Source organism: Oryctolagus cuniculus, chromosome X (assembly GCF_964237555.1).
Source record: "Oryctolagus cuniculus chromosome X, mOryCun1.1, whole genome shotgun sequence".
Taxonomy (NCBI): domain Eukaryota; kingdom Metazoa; phylum Chordata; class Mammalia; order Lagomorpha; family Leporidae; genus Oryctolagus; species Oryctolagus cuniculus.
The window spans coordinates 24,963,586-24,991,501 of NC_091453.1; the positions used below are offsets into that span (position 1 = coordinate 24,963,586).

Below are 27,916 nucleotides of genomic sequence, written 5' to 3' on the forward strand. Positions count from 1 at the left end.
AGACATTTGACTTGCGAATGTAAGGGCTTATTTTCCCCTTCGTAAGGCCATTGAAAATTTTTGCGAAGGGAAGGAATGTCAGTTTTCCATTAAAAGATGATGTTTGAAGTAAACAAGGCATTGTCACTGATTCATAGAGGTGGACTTGGTAGGATGAAACTGGCAATGGCCTATGGAACTGGCTATCTCTTATGGTTTCACAGATAAATTGCTGTTTGTTGTTCTTTTTTAAATCAACAGCTGATTTTTCTTGATTTTCTAGAATTTTCCTAGAAAACACATTTTGGCCCCCATTTGTTTTTGCTCAAAATTCCAAAAGCCTCTCCGGTTTCACCCATTTTGCTGCAAATGGCAGGATTTCATTCTTCTTATGACTGAATAGTATTCCATTGTGTGTATTAAGTGAAATAAACCAGACACAGAAAGTCAAATACCACATGTTCTCCCTAACATGTGAGAGCTAAAAAGTAAAAAAAACACACACACACACACAAATTGGATACAGAATGGTGATTACTAGAGGGGCCGGGAGGCATATGAGGGATAGAGGGAATTTGGATTAAAAAATAATTGAAGCTTTTTTAGTATATTTGTGGCAAATATACTAATGAGATATGGTAATAAAAATAATTTTTAAAATATTTACTCATTTCATTTACTTGAAAGTCAGAGTTACAAGAAGATAGGGAGAGACAGAATGAGAGAGATCTTCCATCTGCTGGTTCACTCCCCAAATAGCCACAATAGCCAAAGCTCAGCCAGGCCATAGCCAGGATCCTAGAATTTCATCCAGGTCTCCTACGTGGGTGTCAGGAGTGCTTGGACCCTCCTCTGCTGCTTTCCCAGGTGCATTAGCAGGGAGCTGGATTGGAAGTAGAGCAACCAGGATTTGAACCTGTGCTTATATGGGATGCCAGTCTCACAGGTGGTGACTTAATCCACTGGACCACAATGCTGGTCCCTAAAATATTTTTTAAAATTACAGAAGGTTATATTTACTCACCAATTTATGTGGTATAGCCAGCAATTGTCAGGAACTGTGCTAGACACAGGTGACGGAAATCAAAAATACAGGCTTTTCTCTCCAATTACACAGTTTAATGGAGGAGTAGACAAAATAATGACTGAACGATGTAGGGCATTAAAAGTAAAGACTGATACAGAGTTCACTTTGTTTCAGACAATAGGTGCTCACATGTATAAAGTCAGTCATTTAATTCTCACGATGAGCCAGCCACATAGGGTAGCAGAGGCACAGAAATGTTCTTGGGTAACGATCATACAGCTAGTAATTGGCAGAGCCAGAATTCAAATGTAGGCCATCGGGTTCCCAGTGCGTGTTCTTCACCTTGACACTACAGATGTAGCAGCCAGCTGCGGTTACGTGAGACTGATGTAGCCTTCGGATGAACAGAGTAGAGGGAAGCTCTCCAGATGAGATGACACAACAGCCTTAAACATACTTCCACTGCCTGGGTTGGAATGAATGCACGTGGAAAGCCAAGCAGGAGGAAGATCAGAGAGCTGAGAGTAGCGCGCATGTGCAAGAGAGAGAGCGCGCGCGAGAGAGTGATTCTGGGATATAGTTCCCTGGAAGAAGGGCCCACTGTACTGTTCAATGCTGGTGGTTAAGGTACTTTTTCCATAGTCTTGGAGCCTTAAGATTCCCTGAGCCAGTAACAGGAAGTTTATGAAACAGGTTTCCAGGGTCAAGTAAGTTGGGGAAATGCAAAGATATAACAAATGCAAACAGGTTTTTTTTTTCTGCTGAATTTTCAAGGGTCTTTAACATGCCCAGTACACTGTGAACCTCCAAGAGAATAGAAATTGACCACAATACATTTCGAACAGAAGGCCATATGAAGATCTCCCAGACCAAGAAAATACCAGCGAACAAAGCCTAGAAAATGCTGTCTTCAGGAGGCTTGGAAGTACTTAAGCTGCTTTTGAACTCGGATACCTGTTCTGCACCCTGGCCAGTTGGTGAGAGAAGCCCTGTTTTTGGCAGCTGGTAGTGGATTGTGGGTTTGTTGTTTGTGCCTTTTTCTCTGTTAGTGCTACTGCTCTACCCAGTTACTTAGGACCTCTCCTTAGCTCCCGTTCCTCTGGTCTCCTGTTTCCCCCTAAAGGCTCTAGACTCCTCCCTTAGTGTACCTGCAAGGACCTGTGAAGTCATCCTGCTACTCCTGCAGGAGTCAACTTTCCTAGACTTGACCTGCAACCATGAGGAAGCTGTTAGCATGCAAGCTGGCTTGGCTTCTCTTGATTTCTCCCAATTGCAACTGCCCTGTCCCTCCCCCTCCCTCCCTACCTCCCTTCCCATTCCCTCCCATCCTACCCATACCCTCTTTCCTTCCTTCCACATTTATTATATGCATTCTATGGGAGCCATGGAATTATAGGCTTCGGCACGGCTATCCATTACTTAAAGCTCATGCCAAAGTCCTGACACAACTGGCCCAACTCAGATCACATGGCTACTCTCTTGCTGGGGAACAGAGGGGATGGAAGTATTTTTTGAATACTAAACCCCTGCATGGGGTGGGGGATCATTCTGACCCCTGGCTCCTCTGCCTTCTCCACCCTCCCCACATTTATAATACCCCAGGGACCAGCCCTCCAGGGTGTACCCCAGCTCTCTGTGACTCGTGGCTGCCCTGGTCCCCGCTCTCACTGTCTGCTGGGGGAAGCATCAGATAAGATTGAGTACTGCTGTAAGCTTCCAGCCTCCCTGAGAGTGCTCTGCAGATCCCAGTCGTGCACCAAACACTCTGGTTTTGTTTGCGAATTTCAGATGTTAATTATAAGGAAGAGAATTAGGCACATAAAACAAATTACACTGGCAGCGTTTGTTTCTCTTGTGCACCACAGGGCCCAGGCTCCCCTAAAGAGATGTGACTATGGATCATCGAGCTTCCCTGTATAGAGCCAATTGCTTCTAATGTGGCAGAAGCTTCCTTGTGTTGCTGGAGGATTAGCAACAGGTGTAGCATTTGACTTTGGCAAGCATCACCCTGCCAGGGACATGTGGTTAGGTCAAAGGTAGGAAGAGGAAGGAGGAGAGAGCGAGCCAGACATCTAAGGGTTTAGAGAGTTCATAATTTCCATTAGCTGCCTCTCCTCTGGCCGCCACAACCACACCAAACTGATGTTTTCTTAAATGATTTTGGCTTTGAAATTATATTTATTTGGGCTACAGAAAGATCTCCCATCCACTGATTTACTCTTCAAATGCCTGCAACACCTGGGGCTGGGCTTGGGGCCAAAGCTGAGTGCTGGAAAATCAAGCTCGATCTCCCACACAGGTGTCAGGGACCTAAATAATCAAGCCATCACCTGCTTTCTCCCAAGGTACGAATTAGTAGGAAGCTGGAATTGGGAGTGGGGCTGAGACTCGAACCCAGACACTCCCAGAAGGGATATAGGCATCCTCAGTGATGTCTGAATCATGGTGCCAGAAGTCGGCCTCCAAACAACTGTTAAATCCAGGAACAAACAGTGTATCTATGTCTTTTCTGTAAATGCAAGTCCGCAGCTGCCAGAGGATGCAGACAACAAATGCTGTCTTTTATCAGTGTGATATTAATGTCCCCAACAAAGAACAAGCATACACTCTACTGTGGGTCGAAAATGGCTTTTGGGCTAATTAGAAAACATTACTTAATGCTTTTCTTAATTAGGATTAATTACAAGACCCTAGTAAAGAAATAAGTCCATATGTAAGATTCTAAGAGCTCGCACTGTGATGTTAAATTTCCCTATGAGAGCTGGTGTCTATTCTATCATCCTCTCTAAACCGAAGGCTTTGCCACTTCAGAAGTACCTCTTGCAACCTATAGAATATGAGTGCCTAAACATTTCTGTGTTATTTGTGAACCTGAATCCTCCAACAGTACTAAGATCAGAGCAGGTGAGCTGCCTCATTGGCACACAGAAAGGAGAAAGGTGATACTGAGTCTATTGGATGTAGAGCAAGGATCTTATTTCTTGGGCTGACCAGCCACTGTATGGTTATGGGATCTGGAGCCTCAGTTCTCTCAGCTGTAAACTGAAGGAACTTTCTAGAGTTCTTTGAGCCCACTATTTTTCTAAGTCTCTCAGTCTGGAGATTCTGTCTCGAGATGGCTGTGAGGCACTAACACTGAAATAAAAAGTAAGCTTTTGAAATAAAGAGTGGACAGAAATGATCTTGCTAGCCTCCTTAAATTTGTTTAAGGATAGTCAACGTATTCATCTACAGAAACTGATGTTTTCAAAGGAGCAACAAGGAACTATTAAGTCAAGTGCACAATTATTTTGAAAACAGCCAGTTACCAACTCATGACCAGATATTAGTTTGGATGACTCAAACTATGTTCTGCAAAACCATATGTTTGTTTGCATGTAGACACAGCCATCACTTGCTGCAAGAGTTTCCCAAAGGAGCGTTCTCTGATTTGTATGTGTGGCTGAGTTAGGAACACTATGGCAGGAGTCGAGGAGGAAGAGGGGGGGGAGTCTATAGTGAAACAAGCTCTGAAAATGCTGAATCAAAGAAAGTTATATAATGTCTCTTTACAATAGGATCTTTAGAGAATTTATTACGCCAAGGGACTTTGTGACTTTTCTGGGACATACAGCACAGAATGTCTGATCTTATTTCACTTTAGACCCTTCTTTTATTGGCATGTCAACAATTTGTGGAAGAGCAGTATCTTGTATAATCAGTTTGAGACATAATATACTGGTAGGGTTTGAATGTTTTTACCCCTTCTAAAATTTGTGTGTTGAAACCTAATTGCTAAGGTGATCACATTAGGAGGTATGGCTTTTGGGGGAGGGCCCCACCCCCTTGAATGGCATTAGTGCCCTTGTTAAAGAGGCCCCAGAGAACCCCCTTTGCCCTTCCATCATGTCAGGACACATAGAAGTTGACATCTATTAGTCTTCACCAGACACTGAATCTGTCATCAACTTGATTTTGGACTTTCCATTCTCCAGAACTGTGAGAAATAAATTTCTGCTGCTTATAAATTACCCTGTCTAGGGTATTTTGTTATAGCAGCTCAAACAGACTTAGACATATGGGGTACAACTAGGATAGTTTATTTCACTACTGCAGCTAGAAGGCCTAGCAAAACAACATTAGGATGGACTTTGATACATTTTCTCAATGATAGAATTCAAAAAGTATATGAAAGAATTTGCCATTAAAAATCAGAATAATTAAGTTAGATTAAGCACAATCAATGATTTATTGTTAGTGGCAGTCACAAGACCCAATGACATTAAATAAATTTTATTTCTTGAAGAGAGGTCAAACCTATTTTGTTCTTAGAACATTTTCACATTGCATGATTTAGAAGGCTATAGATAAGATAGAAGGTCGTGTATAGTGATTTTATTTTTCCACATTAATAGTTACTAAATCAAATTCTACTAATCTAAACAAGGGAGCCTATTTTCTTTGTGCTAAAAAAAAACATTAGCAGGTAAATTTCTTAGTGTCTTGAAGGGAATTGTGGGTGTAAAGTTATTATTATTGATACGAGCTAGGTGTGAGACAGGCAAAGAAAATCTGCTTTATAAATGACCATTAAAAAGACTTCCTCTAGAGAAAAAAGATGAGCCCTGGAATGAACTTAGCAAGAAAATAAATAATGGTGCCAGAATCACAACTTCCAAGAATAAGGATATTTCTTATGTAGGTGGTATATAATTTTTCCCCATAGTCATGAGATATGCATGTCCAGCAACAGAACAGATGCCTTGGAGAGATGTCTTAAGGTGAGTAAAAGATTCCATTCTGAATACAAAGAGTTTTTGTACTGATTTATTAGAAATACCAGACAAAACTCAATTTATTATTTTTGATTTTGGTTAACAATAATGTCTTTGTTCCTCTTTCTTTTTCCTTTTCCCATGTTGCTTAGCACCCATTATCAGTGATGTCAAAAGATGGCAGAAGGGAGAAAAAGAGGATTCAAAAAAAAAAAAAGCACAGAATAATTTCTCAGGGGGAGGACTTCTTGAATGCATTGTAATTTTGCTCTCAAGTAGGAATTGTAAACCTTCACGGAGTGAATCTTTGTCTCTCAGGGAGAGGAGATTTCCCTTCCCGGCTCGCTCAGGGCTCCAGTCTGCCTCACCCACGACCATCCCTCATCATAACTGTGACTGTTATGCTTCTAGTTGAAAAGACACCGGATTTATGCTGTACGGCATGTACAAATGGGACACCGGACTGTAAAGTTTGATTGATCGGACTCACAGGAGGCAGCCTGGATGCCACGTGAGGCGTGAGGCCTACGTGCCTTGGTCTCTGCAGCGGCGGCAGCACTGCTGGGGCTGGGCCGGGCCATTCAGCCGGGGTGACACAGGCCGGGGGCAGCTCACGCTGTTTGGGGCTATGCACCAACCGTGTGTGACAGACACCTTTGCCACCGGCTCCTGCTTCCCAGCAGTAGAATCTTAACGAGAAACGGTGGGAAAACAGCTCTGGAGAGGAGCCTGCAGAGGTGAGGCCTGCCTTGTATTTCATATTATAATGAAAGGATGGTTACACGCCGGCAGGATATTAAAACCATAAATATTAGAAAACATGAGTTCGCAAACACTGATTCCTCAGAGAAATCTTTTCTTACGCCCAGAGTAGGTGAGGGCCCTCTGTCATATAATGCCCTCCATTCCTTTTGTGTGGCGCTCACTGCCATTGTCATGAATTAGTCCGTTGGCTGAGGAATTATTTGTTGCGTCTTGGTCCTCAAATGCTTCATGTTAATTCCCTAAGTGTAAAGCATCCTCTATGTTTCCCCCCCAGCACTCAGGGCAGAATATGATTATCATGCTGCCTTCCCCTCCCTCCTTCTCTTTCCCTTCTCTTCATGAATAATTTAGGCCTAAAGCCAGGGGGCGAGGCAGAACAAGAGGTGGCCATGGCACAAAGGGGAGGGGGTGTGGAGCCTCGGACCAGGATGTCAGAGCCTCGGCAGGGTGAGGAGGGCACCCACGCTTTTGTTCAACCAAAGGGCAGGCTCATGGAATTCGTGGCCCTCATAGCAGGAAACTCTTGGCCTACTCAGCCACACGGGGAGGGAGGAGCTGGCCGTCAAATTATGAGTGCAATTAGAACAAAACATCTGTTAGACTGATCGTTTTAATTGTTTCAGCCAGTTCTTGTGGCACTGTATAGATGAATCAGTATTAATTCAGTTTCACGGCCAATAGTATCTGTGCTAGTTGAATCTTTCACTGGATGTTGGGGAGGTATAAAAACATATGTGCGTTTGTGTGTGTGTGTGTGTGTGTGTATGTGTGTATGTATGAGAAAGTGAGAGAGCTAGAGTGAGAGACAGAGAGGTGAAAGAGAACCACACCCTTTGAAACTACACAAATTTTGCTTAGAACCTCAGCTTCCTCACTCATCAAATGGGGTTGGTAATAAAATTACCAGTGGGATTGTGGTGCTCATCTGAAATAAGCTGTCCATATTCATTCACGAGGGACTCCTGACACAGATGCTCAAAGCCAGGAGTGCCTCAGATTTTTTTGTGGACCCTTTTGTCAGTGTGGTGAAGACAATGGATTCCTTCTCAAAACAGTGTTTTTAAAGTGTTAGCAAGGGTCCAGCACTGTGGCCTAGTGGGTAAAGCCAATGCCTGCAGTGCTGCCAACCTATATGGGTTTGAGTCCTGGCTGCTTCACTTCTGATCCAGCTCCCTGCTAATGCACCTGGGAAAGCACTGGAAGATGGCCCCAGTGCTGGGGCCCCTGCACCCATGTGGGGGACCCAGAAGAAGTTCTTGGGTCCTGGCTTTGGTGGGAGACCCAGAGGAAGCGCCTGACTCCTGGCTTTGGATTGTCTCAGATCCAATCGTTGCGGCCATTTGGGAAATGAACCAGCTGGTGGAAGATCTCTCTCTTTCTGTCTCTTCCTCTCTCTCTCTCTCTCTGTAACTCTGCCTTTCAAAAATAAATAAATAAATCTTTAAAAAAAACTACTGTCAGAATCCACAGGGCTAAAAAAGGAGCCAATTATATTAAAATATGGTTATCAAAATATTAACGACCACATTTATGGTACAGTTGTTCTGATTGTTATACTCAACAAGAACTAGCAACAGACCTAATAGCTGCCATACTTTTGAAGTAGGGGTGAGCACCAATGGTACATCAAGATGTTCTCAAGAGTTGTAACATGTTTCAAATGAACACGTGAAGTTTATTGTGATAGGGACGCAGATACTACTAACAGAAGTATGATCTGATTCTTGAATTCCTAAGCAAAGGAAATGCTACATTTTTGGTCAGAAGTCAATGACAATAAAGATGCCAGCCTTTTTCGATCTAAGTTCACAGATTTCTGCATTGGATCACCAAATCCCTCCGTGGAGCCCAGGTTAAAACCCTTAGTCTAAGATAACTGGGGACAATGTCTACAGTCACCCAGGAACCCCTCCAAATATAAAGCACCCTTATCTCTGACCATCTGTGTCAGGAGTCCATGAGTGAATAGGGATAGTTTATTTCACATGATCATTACAATCCCACCAGGAATTTTATTACCAACCCCGTTTTGGTGTGTCAGAGCACAACGTGGAAGAGCCTGTCTGTGCTTGGACGTGGAGAGACCTTTGAAATGCACTAAACGTGCTCTCTGGGCTGCCCTATGAAAGATAGGTGTGTGCCCAGTGTCCTTGGCACGTCTGTATTTCCATCGCTGACTGCTGGGCAGGCTTGCCCCTGAGCAAACTGTAATGCAACCGCAGCCACTCGGGTTCAAAAATGATCTCCCTTGCCTCTAGCGAGCTATTCGTCCTCTGAACTTTATTTATAAACACCCCCACAGCTAAGGCATCTGTTTCTTCGTGTTAATTTCCCCAGCTCCAGTCTTCCCAGCCTGGAAGGAGAGAGGTGCAACCCGCGGATGGGGGAAGCACAGAGCATGAGAGCTAGACTGGGGGAGAAGGGCTCAGCACAGGACCCGAGGCACAAGCAGATGGAAACGCAGAGGGCAGCGCCATGGACTTTCTGACCTCTCCTGGAGGTTTGGGAGACAGGAAAGCTGTGGAGCCCCGGGCAGGATTGCGCCTCTGCTCAGGGAGGCAGAAAAAAATGGGGTGGAGAAACAAAGACTCCAAGAAGACAGCAAAAGCTGTGTTTCTACATAGCCCAAACCAGAAAGTTGCAAAAGTTGGAACAGAATGTCTTCTCGCTTTTCTAATTGAAAAAGCTAAATACTATGTGTGGCCTTTTCCGTGTGGGAGCTGGCCTCTCATGTCGGCTGGGAAAAAAAATTGCCCAGCAAGGAGGTGGCCCTTGAACTTTGTGGTCGCTGTTGTTACCCTGCTCGCGTCTTGGCATTGACTGTCTGTATCCACTTGCTGGGCTCTGTTCAAGCTCTCTGACGCCTCTTTTGGGGGCGAAGTGTGGAGGAAACTAGGTCACTTGGAGGCAAAAACAAAGAAAGGAGAGAAGGATAGCTGGAGTTTTGTGCTGGCTTTAGAGGCGGGCTGGAGCTCACCAATGAGCTGCCTGAGCAGGGACTCCCTGAGGTGCTCCTTGATGTATCACATTAACAGTGGAAATTGTCCACTGAGACAGCAGAGGGGAGAGGAGAAAGATGGCGTGCAGACAGCTACCCCATCTGTCTGAGGAAGGGACTTTCCCCCTAAGGCACCAAGAGCTAGTAGTGGTCTGAGGTCCCAGGCTACATGAGGACAGGAGGATGAGAGAATGATTAATTAAAAACCCAGCTTGGGCCGGCGCCGCGGCTCACTAGGCTAATCCTCCGCCTAGCGGCGCCGGCACACCGGGTTCTAGTCCCGGTCGGGGCGCCGGATTCTGTCCCGGTTGCCCCTCTTCCAGGCCAGCCCTCTGCTGTGGCCAGGGAGTGCAGTGGAGGATGGCCCAGGTGCTTGGGCCCTGCACCCCATGGGAGACCAGGAAAAGCACCTGGCTCCTGGCTCCTGCCATCGGATCAGCGCGGTGCGCCGGCCGCAGCGCGCCGGCCGCGGCGGCCATTGGAGGGTGAACCAACGGCAAAGGAAGACCTTTCTCTCTGTCTCTCTCTCTCTCACTGTCCACTCTGCCTGTCAAAAAAAAAAAAAAAAAAAAAAAAAAAAAAAAAAAAAAAACCCAGCTTGGCCCCGAAGAAAATCAACTGAGTAATAATGAAACCATCAGCCTCCTTCACAGAGGGTAAATTACACCCCATGCTTAGAACCAGCTCCGAGAACTCCATCAGGCCAGCTTTCCCCATCAAGTCTCGGAATCACACTTGACTTTGGCTAAAATCTTCTGCCTGATTTTTGCCAGACAGTGCAGGCACATTTCAGGCCGTTGGGAATGGCAGCGTGTTTGTCTGTGGAAGACGTCCCCCCTAGCAGTCAGTTACAGCTCTGTGTGGTTCAAGGACACACTATTTGACAGAAGTGTGGGCTCCCTGTGACAGAAGAATGCAGGGGGAGACTTTGTGTCCCCGACAGAGGGATCTTTTGTCTACTTTGTGTTTCTTTCTTTTTTTAAGATTTATTTATTTATTTATTTGTGTCGCTCCCTGTCTTCGTGGAGGAACGACACAGGACCCTGCGCTGTTCTTTCGTCTGCTCGGCCGTCCCCGGGTTTGCTGCTGGTTCTTCCTGGGTTGGCTACCGACCCTTCCACCTCCGTGGAAGGGCGGTTCCCCCTGCCACATTCCCCACTTCCGTGGGGGAGCGGCACACCGCCAGCCGGCTCTCTCGGGGGCTGCACAGGTGTTCCCCTTAGATGTTCCTGGTGCATGCTGTCTCTCTCCTCCTTTATAGTCCTCTTCCACCAATCCCAACTCTGCTACCCACACGCCGAGTATGCTGCTCTCCTCCAATCAGGAGCAGGTCCCACAGTCTATTGGTTGAACTGGAGGCAGCTGTGTAGAAGCTGTTTCCCTTCTCAGCGCCATATTGTGGGAAAGCAGATGCATAGAATAAGTCTTAATTCCAGTAACTTAGTCTAGTCCGAGTTGCTCCCAGTTGCTCCCCACAATTTGAATGTCAGAGTTAGAGAGAGAAAGAGAGAGAGAGAGGTCTTCTATTCACTGGCTCATTCCCCAAATGGCTGCAACGGCAGGAACTGCACTGATCCAAAGCCAGGAGCCAGGAGCTTCCTCCAGGTCTCCCATGCAGGTGCAGGGGCCCAAGCACTTGGGCCATCTTCTACTGCTTTCCCAGGCCATAGCAGAGAGCTGGATCGGAAGTGGAGCAGCTGGGACTCAAAACGGCGCCCATATGGGATGCCGGTACTGTAGGCGGCAGCTTTACCTGCTACGCCACAGTGCTGGCCCCTACTTTGTGTTTCTTTAAAAAAATGTTGTCCTTTTCTGTTGAGTACATAAAAAACAGAGAAGGTGGGGAAATAGCAGTAAACAGCTTACCTTCTTTATTTCTTCTCTCTTTCAGGTTTCTGTTTCATCTGTAAAATTATATATTGGCTTAGATTCCTTCCATAGTTGTTTTCAAAGGGCAAGGAAGGTGATGGGGGCCAAGCCCTAGGTCTCATGTTGCCCGCTGTTCAATGTCCACACCTTATTTTCAGTTGGTTACTTGCCCGGCCTCCCCCATTGGACTTGATTGTCCTAGCAGGTAGACCCTCTGCGTGATGTCCCCTTGCCATCTTGTATGACGCTTTCATCACACTGTGAGTTCCTTAAGTTGAGCATTCACTGCTATTTTTGCGGTGATGTTTCCTTTAACAAACCATTTTGAATTCCTACTTTGGGTGAGGCTCAATGGCTTAACATGCATTACTTCACTTATTTCTATTCACTTTTATAAAGCTAGAGCTGAGTCAGTGTTGAGAATGCAGAAGGTTGAGTAAGAAGATATTTGGAAAGAAATATGAACATTGGACTTAGAATAAGTTTCGATCCCAGCCTGTCTTTACAGTTGTGTGACCTTGGGATGGGAATTAAACATTTCTAAGCCTCAAAAGGCCTCATTTGTACAATGGATGCAATAAAATCCTCAACAGAGTCTTGGTAGTAATATTAAATGAAATGACACATGTAAAATTCTGGCACATACTTTGTGTTACAAATAAATTAAATGAAGGAAGGAAGGAAGAAAGAAAGAAAGAATGACTAATTGGAGACCAAGAAGGCAATTCATGGGATTTTATGTCTGTTCAAGTGGAAAAGGAAGATGAACCGTGAACTCAACCTTCAGGCTCCAGGACCTTCATCCTCTCTATTTAAACATGGTCTTAGGAAAAGTCCTAACATGAGCCATTGAATTTTAGAGGTGGTTTTAAGTTGACATGCTCACTCTCTGGGAAATAATTGCATTTTAAGACAAATTTTGACCTGTTTGCTTAAAGCTACATTTTGTTTAATTTCAGAAGGTTCACTGTTGCCCCTGTACCACCCATTAAGGACCCCTTGTGTCTGTACAAGTATTGACTGGGGCGGCCTCATGGTAGAGAAGAGACATGACAGGTAGGATGCATTTTAATTTAAAATAAGTCAGGACACGATTTTAGTAATTGAGACATGGAGTACCAATCTCCAGAATTCTAGTGGTGCTAACATGAACAGCAAGGAAAACAGATTCCAGAGATCTTATATGATGAGAATTGAATATTGTCAGCCCTTGCTTGATGTTGCAAGAGAAATAAAGAATGATTCAGTGAGGCTCCAACTTTTGATCCTGAATAATCAAGGTAATGACATTTCCCTTGGGAACTAAAAGGCAGCATGGAGGGGAACTGGCTGTCTGGGGAATAGATGACAAACTTGATTTCAGCCATAGTGAATTTGGGGAGCTTGGGAAACAATAGAGTTTGGGGGGTACTTACTAGGCAGTTGGAGATGGAAAGTCCTGAAGGAAAATTCTTCCTTTCAGTTCAACATCATGATTGTATGATGAGGAGGGAAAACATGGGCCTGGAACTCGGATTGGAGATTTTCACCTTGTATGTAAGGCTGGCAGAGTCAGGAAAGTGGGCAAATTGTCTGAGGCAAAGAATGCAGAGAGCAACAACAGAGGGCCAAGCACTGGATCTTGAAATAAGCCCACATAAAAGAGTTAAAGGGAGTGGAGATGAGAAAGGGGGAGGGAGGGGGAGAGAGAGAGAGAAAGGGAGAGAGAGAGAGGAAGAGAGAGAATACAGTGCCACACAGGGAGACATCTTGGCAGTGAATGGACAGCCCAGCCAAGCAGAGAATGAGGACATAGGCATATCTCAAAAGACTTAGACAGATGGAGACCATGAGGGAGGCACTTCTTTCTACTGATACGAAGACAGCATTTGGGTAAGATACAAGCTGAGCTCCAGCTTGGGAGAAGGAGAGGGGGCAACACAGGGAATTCTGAGTCTGTTTGAATTTCAAACTGGATGACTGAGAAAATCATTGGAGTGTCTGACAGCCTATTAGTGATCAGACTATGTTTTTTGCACCAGACAGATGGGAACCCCAAATAGAATTTAAGTCCAGTTTCTAAGAAATTTTAAAGCCACAAATATTTTAAGAATTTATTTATTTGTTTGAAAGGCAGAGTGACAGAGAGAAGGAGAGGGAGAGGGAGAGGGAGAAGGAAAGGAGAGAGAGAGAGAGAGAGAGAGATTTTCCATCTGTTTGTTTACTCTTCAAATGGCCACAACAGTTGGGGCTGGTCCAAGCTGAAGCAAGGAGCCATGAACTCCATCTGGGTCTCCCACATGGATGGCAGGGATCCAAGTGCCTGTGCCCTCTTGTGCTGCCTCCTCAGGTGCAGTTAGCAGGGAGCTGGATCAGAAGTGGGACAGTCTAGGACACAAACTGGCACTCCGGCATGTATGCAGGTGTTACAAACTGTGGCTTAACCCACCATACCACAACACCAGTACCAAAAAGTCACAATTTTTATATTTGAATTTGTGACTATAAAATTCATACCATCTGCATGATAATAGTTTGAATGCACAAAGGCAGTTATTGTCTTCTCTCTTGCCAGATGTAATGATAAAGCACCTTGAAGTCTTCAAAGCCGTTCCCCTCCACTATCTTATTTGCTTCTTCTCATGAGGCATGTATTATAGATATTGAAGACACTGAGACTTGGAGGGGTAAAGGAATATGCCCAAAGTAACAGTAGGCAACCATAGAAGAACCTCAACCTCGTTCCTATCATCCCCTAAAGAGTTTGTTTAATTTATATCTGTGATGTGATATAACCCAAGTTACAGAAGCTAACTCACCCTTTGGCTTAATGTGTTACCAATTCTGCTTATTTTTTAAAAGAGATATAGATATTTTGAATGGCAGGGTCTCTCTCTCTCTCTCTCTCTCTCTCTGTGTGTGTGTGTGTGTGTGTGTGAGAGAGAGAGAGAGAGAATCTTCCTTCTACTTAGCAAACTATGCTGCAACATCTGCCCTCAATTCTGCTTATTGATTGTAGTGAAATAGGAATGTCATGTTTTTGTGCATACCTGTGTGCCTATACTGGAGGAGAGATAATTCAAAGATAGTTTTGAAATGTGGTCCCTTTAACAGCCCTCAAAATAAAGCATAACATGGTGTCCAGAAGCATTACCTCACTGTATATTGTGGATAAGTTATCTTCCTTCCCTTCAGCTCAGTTCCTTACCTGTAAAATGAAGATGACAGCATCTATTTTGCAGGGAGGTGAAGAAGATTAATAGGGTGATCTGTGTAAAGCATCTGGCTCCCTGATCTTCCAGTTCAAAGTGCACACAACGTGGCCACTGTCACCAACACAAGCAGCACACTAGTACACCAGGCAGAGCAGCCCAAGATGGCTGCTCTGCTTCCAGGTTCCAGATAATTTGAGGAATAATTGAATGGCTCAGGTATGATCAGCTGTCTTCTGGAGTGTGCCTTGTAGCCCCTTCGGCAGCCTTGAATAACAAACTGATCAGGGAAAAATGGGGGAGAAATGGGTATAAAAGCAGAGCTTGGGTAAGTTATCTGGGCATGAGCAAATGGTGAGACTTGTCTTGCAGGAAGGATTATTCTTGAAAAGTCTGCGATTGTCTCTTAAGAGAGTAATCAGTCAGGATGGGAGCTCCAGCCTTTCTAAGTAGTAGCTACAATTCTTCTCATACAGTCCATCTGCAAGGGCAGAGAGCACAGGGAGACTCATGAGGAGTTAATGGAGGAACTTGGATGCTGATATCCAGGCGAAGAAGCAGGTAGCCACCCAGCCCAGAAGAGATAGACAAGATGCCAGAGGGCCCTCCAGAAACTACAGGTGTTCTAAGAAAGAGTTGGAAGGGAGAGGTGTGTGGGAGAAGGGATGTGCAGATGGAAGCATGTCAGAGGTAGGAAGAAGTGCTTGCATTCCCATCAGCTTCAGATAAAATACAACAGCTTTTCCTGTGTGATCCCAGATCTGGATCTAGTAGACAGTCTTTAAAAGACAGGCTTGGAAGATGGTACTTTCCAAAGGTCGTGTGCCAAAATACATCCGTTCCTGAATTTCTGTCCAGATGTCATCCTTATTACGTATGATTCATAACCAACGAATTATGCTCACTTTACATTGGCACTCTGCAGGTAAAGCTGCTTTGGTTCACAGGTAGAATAAAAGTCTGAGCCAGCCCTGCCAATTCTGCTTTACCTAAATGAAACTGTGCCTCAAGAAACAAGTGATTCAGAGGATCATTACCGTGACACGCATATTACAACTCTTTGAGGGAATGAAGTCTCCCAGGAATCAAGATCTACATTGAGGGTGGGAGCCAGGAGAGCCAGCTCTTATGGATGCTAAATGCTTTACAGGGTTTTCATGGGGTGAAGCTGAGCGCATGATAGAGCTCTTCTATCCAAATGTCCTTTAAAGAAAGACCACACTTTTCTGATCAAACATGCTATTGTCTTACAGTTGTACTTCAATTTGTATCTGATGGCACTTTCAGCTTCCTTCATGTCCCCTACTAAAGGGATTTCTGACATCAAGGAGCAAATTGGAAAGGTTTTGTGAGGGCCACAGGTGCCCCTGGAGTCAGAGGGTGAGGTGCTACTGCCAACTGCACTCGCATGACGGCAGGGCCTGCTTAGCACCACTGTGATGTTCTTGGGGCCCTAACAGCTAGAGGTACAGCCCATGGATCTTCTTGTCACCCACCAGCTGTGATTGGAGACGACAATTCATCTGCCTTTGAACCCAATAGCTAGGCAAGAACAACCAACTAAAATTTAATTTAGGAGTGACTGACTCCTCTAGACCAGCCACAGAGCTCCTGAGTGCCCTTGGGGGAACGTAGTGCCTTGCCTCCATGATCTACTCATCCTGCTCTCCTTTCAGCAACCAGCTGCATGAGTGTCTTCTTGTTCCTTCGCAGACTGGAGCGTGCCCTACTCATGCTGAGACCTCCTTTCTCTCCTATTTGGTGGCATCTACACTACACACCAGTGATTCTCAAACCTGAATGTAAATAAAGATGGCAGTCATCCACACTTACTATATGTTGGGCATTGTTTTGGAGAGTTTACACAGATGAATTCATTAATTATCAAAATATCTCCATGAGGTAGAGGTACGATGATTTCTTCACTTTAAAGATTACAAAACTGTGGCTCAGAGTGGTGCAGTCACCTGCCCAAGGTCCTACAGCCAATATGGAGTCAAAATTCAAACTAAAGTCCATGCTCCTCCTATCAACTATACCATACTCTCTAGAGTCTGCTTTTCAGAGGCCTAACTGTGACCTTCAAAATTAGGATCTCTCTGGAGTACAGCCTGGACATTCACGTTTTTCAAAGCTCCACAAAAGACTTTCACGTGAACCTACCTTGTACCAAGCATGGTTCTAGACACTAGGAAATATGCATAGTTTTTTCCATGTGAAGAAGCAGGCAATAAGCAAGTAAACATGTACCATGCCAAGTGGTAATATGTGCTATGAAAAAGAATGCAGGGTAGAAGAATAAATGGTGGGGTTGGGTGGATTAGATGAGCTCACCTAGCCAGGTTGCATAGCTAAAGTAGGGAAGAGGCTCAAGGTGTGTTCTTGGGGTATGCCACAGCTTAGGACAGCGAGAAAGGAGGGAGATTCATGGAGAATATAAAACCAAAGAGTTTCCAAGAAGGTGAGAACTATGCCAAATGGTGCTGAGACACCAAGCCAGATGAAATGGGGTAGAGGGAGTTGATTACAGGGAAGGTGCTGGTGACTTAGAGGAGAATAATTTTGGTGGAGTGGATGAGGATGGAAGCTTGATGGGAAAGGAATCTAGACAGACTAGGAGATGAGAAGGTGGTGACAGCAAACTTAGACTTATTTCACTTGAGTTCCACAACGAAATGTTGCAGGGCAGTGGAATGGCGACTGGAGGCAGTGATAGGATCAAGACAGAGTGTTTCTGGTGGGCCACAGCAGTGCAGGATGTTGCTCTGCAGTTGTGAGAGGCGATGCAACTGCAGGAGGAGAGTCATTGAGGAGCTGAGAATTGGTGGGCCTGCGGGGCACAGGAGGAAGGGCTGGCCCTAGCAAGCACTGTAGGAAGATCTTACGCAAGGGAATGCAGAGTGGAGGGTAGAGATGTGGGAGGTGAGGATAGTTTCCATAGGCTCATGTGGCATTTCATGTCTGATCTCAATTTTCTCAGTAGATGAGAAGAAAGAATGAGCCGAGAGTGAGGAGTGGAATCTTCTACCTTATTCTACTTTGCTTAGTAACCAAGAACTTTAAGTTAAAAGTTATCCTTATTCTCAAGTGTTGAAACTTAACTGAAAAGTGATCGCTGTTAAATATAAGAGTGGGAGTAAGAGAGGGAAGAGATGTGCAATTCGGGACATACTCAAGCTGACTTACCTCAAACGGTAGAGTTAGAAACATACCAGGGGATTCCAATTCAATCCCATCGAGGTTGCATGTACCAATGCCATCTCACTTGTCCCGGTGATCAATTTCTGTTCACAATTGATCATAATGATAGGACTAAGAGCCAAAGGGATCACATAAACAAGACTAGTGTCTGCAAATACTAGCTGATAGAATAAAAAAGGGAGAGAACGATCCAACATGGGAAGCGAGATACATAGCAGACCCATAGAATGGCAGATGTCCTAAACAGCATTCTGGCCTCAGAATCAGCCCTTAAGGCATGCAGATCTGGTTGAAAAGCCCATGAGAGCATTACAGGCATGGAAAGCCAAAACACTCTGGCAAAAAAAAAAAAAAAAAAAAAAAAAAAAAAAAAAAAAAAAAAAAACCCTACATGAAAGATCTCCACGAGTGAGATCCCAGTAAAAAGAACAGGTCATCAAAGAAGGAGGTACCTTTCTCTGAAGGGAGGAGAGAACTTCCATGTTGACTATGACCTTGTCTGCATATGATCAGAGTTGGTGAACTCAAAAGGCTTCCATAGCCTTGGTGACTCATGACAAGACCCTAGGGTGATTACTGATGCCATAAACAAGAGTGTCAATTTGTTAAGTCAACAACAGGAGTCACTGTGCACTTACTCCTCATGTAGGATCTCTGTCCTTAATGTGCTGTACATTGTGATTTAATGCTATAACTAGTACTCAAACAGTATTTTTCACTTTGTGTTTCTATGTGGGTGCAAACTGTTGAAATCTTTACTTAATATATGCTAAACTGATCTTCTGTATATAAAGAGAATTGAAAATGAATCTTGATGTGAATGGAAGGGGGGAGGGAGAGGGAAAGGGGAGGGTTGCAGGTGGGAGGGAAGTTGGGGGGGGAAGCCATTGTAATCCATAAGCTGTACTTTGGAAATTTATATTCATTAAATAAAAGTTAAAAAAAAAACCAGCAATCGTGCTAACATGTGTATAGGACTTCTTATACCAAATTTTTTGGGGGAACCCAGCAATTTCAGGTGTTCATGGTCTTTAGGGATGCTTTCTTCATAATAAAACTTTATGCATTGGTCCCAACAGGCTACAGGCAGTTTTTCAATTGAAAAGTCACCCCTCTCCCCCATGGGAGATATCCAATAGGGTCTAATTAACATTATAACATTAATTTTTAAAATGTATTCTTTTTCTTTCCTCTGGTCTACAGTCATTTTGCCTTTTCAGATATTGAGAGCCTTCATTTCATTCATTTTCATTTCCTTTCAGAAATTAATGTGAGAAGTGACTGCAAGTCCCAATATTTCTTTTTTCCTCCAAATTTTCATTTATTTATTTGAAAGACAGTGTGACACACGCACAGTGAGAGGGAGAGACATGCAGTGAATGATCTGCCACCCACTGGTTCATTTTCCAAATGGCTACAGCAGCTGGGACTGGGCCAGGCCAAACCCAGGAGCCAGGAAATTCATCTGGGTCTCCCACATGAGTGGCAGGGACCCAGATACTTGATCCGTCATCTGCTGCCTCCCACGCACATTAGCAGGAAGCTGAATTGGGAGCGGCAGTGGAACTCAATCCCAGGGACTTCAGTATGGGATGTGGGGCTCCCAAGTGGCAGCTTACCTGCTGCACAATGTCCACCCTGATTCCCAGTGTTTTTATTCCATTCCCTTACACACTTCAAAAGTTCTCCTTCAATTCAGTGGATGTCCTTGCCTTAGCTTTCCTAATGCAGTGGTTGTCAGACTTGTGTGAGCATCAGAGTCCCTTGGAGAACTGGTAAAACTCAGACTACTGGTCCCACTGCCAGAGCATCTGAGCCTGTCCATTTGGGATGGAGTCTGAAAAATTGCATTTGTGTCAAGCTCCCAGGTGCCACTGCTGCTGCTGCTGTGGAGACCACGCTTTGAGAAGCACTGCCCTCGTTGATTGTGTAATTCACTCTTTTCCAGGAGCTTTTGAGGGAGGTCCAGGCTGCTGCCAGCCCTCTCTCCAGATCCGCAGGACCGGTGGGGAGGATGATAAACAGAATGGCTCACTCGCTCGCTCCACCCCTCGCTCCTGCCCAGAGAAGCTCCTGCGCTACCCCTGACAGAGGAGACCCCGAGCTGGGTGGACCTTTGGTCTCCCTCACACAGCATCTCTGCTAATTCTTGTGTCTGCCCTTGTCCGAAAACAGTCATGACTGCAGCATCCCCAGGGTGCTTGCATCTTTCAAGTTCTGATCCCTTGTGCCCCTTCCCACCCTCCTCTCACCCAAATTGCCTTTGCCTGCTCAGATCCCTGATCTCTGGCTTTCCGCCGTCTGCTGCCAGTTGCTCCCAGCGAGCTCCTGGTACAGGATGGATGGGCCATCAAAATAACCCTGGCAGGCAGCTGTGGGCCAGGGCCTCCCCTTTAAGTCTGGTGCGTCTTTGATTTCTAGACAGATTAGCAGCACACAGAAGCGAAGCCCATGTAAAAGGCTGGAGTAAAAGAACCAGCTCTCCACATGACACATGCCTGTAGTGCACCCTGACTGGCAGGTAAGGGGGAAATCTATTTGCAGCGCCCAGCAAGCTAAGAGCTCATTCTGAAGAGCCCGTGTACCTAAAAATACCACAAAGGGTGGGAGGAAGAGATGGAAAACTTTAGCATGGAATATTTTCAAAAATGTAAAAATAGAAAAGGCCTTTGGCAAATGAGTCGCCAGTTGCAGTCCCGCTCATCACCTATGGGGCTTTTAGGATTCCCAGCAGCCAGCCAGCAGCCAGCATGACAGCAACAGTGACATTATTTCCGGGAACAGAGTCCGACCGCCAATAGATGGATGGCAGAGGCAAGTGTGGAAAGACGAAAGTGCCACGCGGTGGGCTGAATTGATTGGGATTGACAATAAACCAGTCTAGGAATTAATGAGATCCAATAGTTGTGGGGTTCGCCTCCGATTTGATGAACCACTTTGTCAGGGTTGCTTAACCTCGGTCTCAAATCAGTGAGATTGTGCAGTCTACAACAAGACTCTGATTCTACTCTCTTCTTGTTAGGATGCTGCCTCCTATCTTTTCCCCTCCCCCATAGCCAATTCGTTTACTCTAAGCTCTGGCGGATAAATGGTTTGGTTTGGCGTCATTCTTATTGCTTTTCTTAGAAAATGCCTGGATTAATGAAATAAACAAATGTCCTCTCCGTGAATGAGTTGCCCCAATCAGGATCTTGTATGTAGATGAAGTCTAGGTCTGGCAAGATCTTGGGGTGACAGATGCTGCGGCCTGTTAGCAGAGTCCAGAAGATTTGCCTTGTATGTGTGGACAGTTCTAGGAGAAAAATACCATCTGAAAGGATACCAGGATTATGCGAGGGAGGAAACTGGATTTCTGCTCTCTGAGGGCTCAACAATTCAACCTACCAGGGCGGGCCCAGTTGGGAGGGGCTTAGAGTAGGGAACATGGTCTTGAAAAGACATTTCCCTGGGGAATCCAGGACAGAACTGTTGACTGCAGGTTCTGGAGGCAATTTGATTTGTTCCCCAGTTCCCTGTAACAGCTGAAGCAAGTATGGGCTGACTGAAGAAATGGGTAATGTACGGCACCGGCATTCACACCAAACTATGGTCATCACCACCAAGGCTGCTATATTTGGCTGGAGATTTTTCAGTAAGGGCTGCAATGAATTGCCATAGGGTGCTCTGGGGACTGGTTGGTTGTCCTATCAACTGTGCTCTGGTCACACATTCCCAACTGTCAAGTTACCAACTGCATGCCAGGGGTCAGGGCCAGCTCTACTCAAAGAGACAGTTGGCAGGGCCCCTAGGTCAACAGTGTCACATAGCTGAGCATGACCTTAAGCTGCCTTCACAGTGCAGCCATGTCCTTCTCAGCCCTTGAGCACTGTTACCAGGCCTGTGTGTTTCTGAAAACCTCTCCTCCCATATAAATTGGGTTAATAAAAGGCTGGCCAGCACCGTGGCTCAATAGGCTAATCCTCTGCCTGTGGCGCCGGCACACCGGGTTCTAGTCCCGGTCAGGGCGCCGGATTCTGTCCCGGTTGCCCCTCTTCCAGGCCAGCTCTCTGCTGTGGCCCGGGAGTGCAGTGGAGGATGGCCCAAGTGCTTGGGCCCTGCACCCCATGGGAGACCAGGATAAGTACCTGGCTCCTGCCTTCGGATCAGCACAGCGCACCGGCCGCAGCGTGCTGGCCCTGGCGGCCATTGGAGGGAGAACCAACGGCAAAAGGAAGACCTTTCTCTCTGTCTCTCTCTCTCACTGTCCACTCTGCCTGTCAAAAAAACAAAACAAAACAAAACAAAACTGAAGGCTACTGGATTTCTATGGTGCTCTCTGAGAATTTCAGAAGGCTCCATATCACAGATATTCCTAAGATGCAAACTGTCACATCTCAGAAAATGTATCAAAAACCACCAAAGGTATACAGAAGCACTTAGGTAATCTGGGCAGTAAATAGCCCTCTGATGAGGTTGACTTGGGAGATTGAGCACTTGGGGACTTTCTAGTGTCCTTTGAGCAGTTTTGTCAATAGGGATTCAGAGATGCGGCATCTCGGGCAGAGGATTTTTTTTAAGGTATAGTTAAGACTAGGAAGCACCCATTTCAGTATATGAGGTTCAGACAATTTAAGTGACTTTCTCAAGGCTCATCACTAGTTTAAGGATTCACAACATCAGAATTAGCAACCCCAATTTAGAATGGAATAAAATATCACAGGCCTTTTCATGATACTATATTACAATTCCTTTTCATGTGTGGGTGTCCATGATTTCAAAAGCAGGATTGGTTAGGAATACTAGGGGAGAGAATATATTGAGTGTGTATGTGTATGTGTGTGTGTGTGTGTTTCTTGAATGGTGCCAGGTGCTTGCTTCCTATACATGAGCATATTTAATTCTTAAACTATTCCTTTTAAAAGGGTATTAAAAGCTGTATTTTCAGCTAAGGATACCATGATTCAAAGAAGTGGCTAGACCAGTACACCAGTTTTAGGCATGTTGACTGCAAAAACCATGCTTAGTCTACGTTACCCCACACCACACTGCCAACCAGATTAGCGCAGAGGGCTCAGTAGATAAGCCAGATCCTGCTCTTGTCAACTGCCAGAGTACAAAGGCACTGAGTTACAGGAAGAGAGATGTCACTGTGGCCTTGATACATAATAGAAGCCTGCACATTCCTTCTTTGATGATCAGTGGAGCCATAGCAAAATTAAAAATAGAAAAGTTACAAGTAAAGAATCACCAATTATAAAACCCCAGACATGAGACTGTGTTTGCTCCTCCCTAAATCCCCAGTGGCTGCTTCTGTCCTTCTTAATTCCCCTCATTCATGAGGACAGCTTTCTCCAGGGAGGAGAAGATTCCTATAATATTTGAGGAATGGCTAAATGAAAATAAAAGCTTATCTTCAGTATCCCCAGTGTGCCAAACAAGGGTCAATAGGTAGAAACTGAAAGAAAGTAGTTCAAGTTAACAAGAAAGAACAATTTTCTAGCAAATGGCTCTGTGACTGAAAGGTGAGTTGCTTAAAAATAAGCTACGTTCTCTTCCTTGAATGTGCTTAACCAGAGGTTTTGTACTTTGGAATTTGGCACTGGATAAATGTTGGATGGGATGATTTCTTAGGGCCTCAAAGGGTCTGAGAGTCCTTAACATAATGGCACCAACAGTGAGATCAATGGCTGACTGGTCTCTGACTTTTCTAACCTGACATTGTGTACCATACCTGCTTAGATTGCCCATCAATAATGATGGAATCTCGAGTGAGCATTAATGCATCTTCAATTGGAAACAGATTTAGTTCTCATCAAAGCCAACTCTGGTCTATGACTCAGTGCAAAAAGAAGGATATATTGGGGATGAAATACAAGCCAAGCAAGTATGTAGGAGCCTATTTGAGGCATGGAAGATTTTTAAAATTAATTAACTGATGAATTATTTATTATTTGAAAGGCAGAAAGAGTAGGAGAGACAGACAGAAGTCTTCTAATCAATGGTGCACTTCTTAAATTCCCACAACAGATGGGGCTAGGCAAAGTCACTCAATCAAGGTTTCCCACGTGACTGGCAGGGACCTAAGTACACCTGCTGCCTCCCAGGGTGCACATTAACAGAGCACTGGAATTGGGAGTGGAGCCAGGACTTGAATCCAAACACTCCGACATGGAATGCAAGCATCTCAAGCAGTTTTTAACTGCTGCCCTAAACACCACCCCAAGCCATGGACAATTTAAAGGCAAGAGTCAATGGAAGTCACAAGTCCTCTGGAGGTAGTGGTTTCTGCTTGTTGAAGGTGGCCCAGTCCAGGTCAGCCATGGACAGAACACAATTATCATGTGGGAGGTCAGGTCAGTGCCTCTTTCAGGTCCCTTCCGAACGCTCCATGACTCATTCTGAGGAGTCATTTAGGAACAGGAGCTTTGCTCTTTGACAGCAGTTTCCCCTTAGCAGCCTCTCCCAAGTAATGCTATATTACAATGCTATATTACAATGAGACATATACCCATCTGTGACCCAGAAATCCGCTTTTGGGCATGTAGCCAATGAAAGTTAAAGTTTTATATCCTCCAAAAGGCATACTTAAGAATGTTCATGAGGGGCCAGTGTTGTGGCACAGTGGGTTAAGCCACATACTGCAATGCCACCATCCCATATGGGCACTGGTTCCAGTCCCAGCGGCTCCACTTCTGATCCAGCTCCCTGCTAATGCACTTGGGTAAGCAGCAGAAGATGGTCCAAGTGCTTGGGCCACTGCACCTATGTGGGAGACCCAGATGAAACTCCTGGCTCCTGGTTTTGGCTTGGCCCAGCCCCAAGCCATTGTGGGCATTTGGGGAGTGAGTCAGCAGATGGAAAATCTCTCTATGTCTCTCCCCTCCACCACTCTCTCTGTAACCCTGCCTTTCAAATAAATAAAATAAATTAAAAGAAAAAAAAGTGTTCATAGACCTTTTATTCATAATAACTAGTTGCGAACTGGAAACAATGTATAGTGTCTATCAACAGAGGAATAGTAAGTAAATTGTTCTATGTTCACACAATGGAATATCATGTAGCAACAAAAGAGCAGGTGTCTAGTCCAGCATTTAAGATATCCATGTCTCAATACCTGGGCTCAAAACCCAGCTCTGGCTCCTGACTCCAGCTTCCTGCCAGTGCAGCCCTGGGATGCAGTAGTGATGGATCAAATAATTGCTTTCTGTGACCCATATGGGAGCTTGGACTCTGTTTCCAGTTACTGACTTTGGTCCCCTCCCAGCCCCAACCCAGCCCTGGTGTTTCGGGCATTTGGGGAATGAGCCAGTGGGTGGGAATGTGTGTGTACTTGCTTTTTCACTCTCTCTCTTTCAAATAAAAAATAATAAAATAGTTATAAAAAAGTAGTGAGTACTGATATATAAAATAACACTAATGTGTCTTATAAATACAATATTGAGTAAAAGAAGTTAGAATCCACAGCAGTAGATACTGTATGATTCCAATCGTATGAAGGCCTAGACTAGGCAAAACAATCCATTGTGAGAGATGTCTTTTTAAAAGATTTATTTATTTATTGGAAAGGCAGAGTGAGAGAGGTAGAGAAAGAGACAGAGAGAGAGAGAGAGATTTTTTTATGTGCTAGCTCACTCCCCAAGTGATCACAACAACCAGGGCTGGGCCAGGCCAAAGTGTGGAGCCAGGAACTCTATCCAGGTCTCCCAACAGGGTGGCAGAAGCCAACCACTTTGCCATCAACCGTTACTCTCCAGGCACATTAGCAGGGAGCTGAATTGAAGTGGAGCGGCTGGGACTAGATTCAGCATTCTGGTATAGGGTGCCGAAGCCGCAAGCGGTGGCTTATCCTGGTGTGCCACAATGCTGGCCCTCCAACAACAGTTATTCTTTTTAGAAAGTAATACTTTTTAGAAAGGAATACTTACTGAAATGGACATGAAGACGATCTTGGAATTGCTGGAATTGTTCTGTGTCTTCATCTGATGCTGAAATTCAAGGAACTGTGTTTTATTTGCATTTTGTATGTAAATTATGTCTCAATTTTTAGAAAACTTTAAAAAATGGAAGAAAGATGGAAATGGTAGTTTCTTTCCTATGAAGACTGTGTTATATTTTTGATTCTGCCAGCATTCCATGTTACAGGAAAATATCCTAACCTGTTTTGATAAACTTGTCTGTGAACAAAAGAAATTACTGTACTGGTATTAGTGTAACCACTAATTATGGAAGATATTCAGTAAAACATACTATTGTAGAGATTCAAAATGCCCTGGATCAAATTTTGGCTCCCAGATCTGTTTTCTACACCGCTAATTAGTTGTGTGTACTTAATGCTTTTATTTTTGGGGGGCCTCAATTTTCTCCTGAATGAAATGGTGAGCCATTCATCCAACAAATATTTATTGAGTGCCTGCTATATGGAAGGCACTAGCTCAGCAAGTCTGTGAAACAGGTAAATCAGTTTCTCACAGAGGTGAGAGGTTTCATTGGGATCGTATGTGTCAAATCACACCACGATGGGGAAAGGCTGCAAGTAGCATGAGAAGTTGTTTTTAGGGCATGGGAATTACCCATTCAGTGTGACAGGATGATTCTTTATCTCAAGAAATTAACGCTTTGGCTCAAATATTATTCTTAGCCTTCTGTGTATATAAACATTTGCATCTAATTGGAAAATTGACTCTGTACTGAGATTTGCAATTGCAAAAGCCCTTTTGGATGTTCATGCGTTGTGAATTGAGAAAGATATAACATATAGCTTAGTGAGTTGGACATAATACGGTTACTCAACATTTGGGAAGCAAATATATTTTTTGCCTGCTTACTTTTCCATGTGCTGTGGAATGAGTAAACAACTCACAAAAGTGAAAAGCACAAATAGTATGAAACTATTTTTAATATGATTTTAAAACATGAAAGAGAATATTATGGTTGTTCCTGGACACATCCAGGCATATCAGTAATTTTTATAAGCTATACATGCCTGCCTAAGCTCTACAAAATTGTAGGCAGGGCCGGCGTTGTGGCATAGCAGGTAAAGCCACCACCTGTGACTCTGCCATCCCATATTGGCTTCTGTTCGTGTCCCTGCTGCTCCATTTCCTATCCAGCTTCCTGCTAATGGCCTGGGAGAAGCAGCAGAAGATGGCCCAAGTACTTGGGTACCTGTCACCCACACGGGAGACTGGAAGAAGCTCCTGGCTCCTTGGCTTTGGCCTAGTCCTGCCCCAGCTGTTGTGACCATCTGGGATGTGAATCAGCAGATGGAAGATCTCTCTGTCTCTTCTCTCTCTGTAGCTCTGACTTTCAAAGTAAATAAATAAATCTTTTTTTAAAAAATTAGGGGCCAGCACTGTGGTGCTCTAGGGTGATCCTCCGCCTGCGGTGCCGGCATCCCGTATGGGCACTGGTTCTAGTCCCGGTTGCTCCTCTTCCAGTCCAGCTCTCTGCTGTGGCCCAGGAAGGCAGTGGAGGATGGCCCAAGTGCTTGGGCCCTGCACCCGCATGGGAGACCAGGAAGAGGCACCTGGCTCCTGGCTTCGAATCGGCGCAGCTCCAGCTGTTGTGGCCATTTGGGGGGTGAACCAAGGGAAGGAAGACCTTTCTCTCTCTCTCTCTCTCTCTCTCTCTCTCACTGTCTGTAACTCTACCTGTCAAATAAATAAATAAAATCTTTAAAAAAATTGTTGGAGAATGTATCTTAGACTGAGTGTCCCCACAGCAGAATTTGAGACCAGGACTTGTAAGATACAGTGTGTATGAGGAGGGGATCCTAGGGAACAGGGAGAGGGAGACAAGAAAAGAGTAAAAGCCAGCCGGCGCCGTGGCTCACTAGGCTAATCCTCCACCTTGAGGCGCCAGCACACCGGGTTCTAGTCCCGGTCGGGGCGCCGGATTCTGTCCTGGTTGCCCCTCTTCCAGGCCAGCTCTCTGCTGTGGCCAGGGAGTGCAGTGGAGGATGGCCCAAGTCCTTGGACCCTGCACATGCATGGGAGACCAGGAGAAGCACCTAGCTCCTGGCTTTGGATCAGCATGGTGCGCCGGCTGCAGCATTCCAGCCGCAGCGGCCATTGGAGGGTGAACCAACGGCAAAGGAAGACCTTTCTCTCTGTCTCTCTCTCTCTCACTGTCCACTCTGCCTGTCAAAAATAAA

General features: G+C 45.0%; 2 long non-coding RNA genes across 7 annotated transcripts in view; both read left to right on the forward strand.

Moving 5' to 3' along the window:
• LOC138843075 (uncharacterized) overlaps positions 1-17,127 on the forward strand; it is a 67,142-nt gene extending 50,015 nt beyond the window's left edge. For 2 of the 6 annotated variants that reach the window (XR_011385619.1, XR_007912008.2), the window contains 4 exons: positions 1,781-1,983; positions 5,712-5,766; positions 5,913-6,497; positions 11,415-17,127. This is a non-coding gene — a long non-coding RNA (uncharacterized lncRNA). The remainder of the gene's footprint in view (positions 1-1,780; positions 1,984-5,711; positions 5,767-5,912; positions 6,498-11,414) is intronic. The other 4 variants (XR_011385623.1, XR_011385622.1, XR_011385620.1 and 1 more) reach the window with 4 other exon arrangements.
• A 1,865-nt stretch (positions 17,128-18,992) lies between these two features.
• The window catches only part of LOC103351789 (uncharacterized), a 112,864-nt gene continuing 103,940 nt past the window's right edge, over positions 18,993-27,916 (forward strand). The window contains exon 1 of the long non-coding RNA XR_011385625.1: positions 18,993-20,305. This is a non-coding gene — a long non-coding RNA (uncharacterized lncRNA). The remainder of the gene's footprint in view (positions 20,306-27,916) is intronic.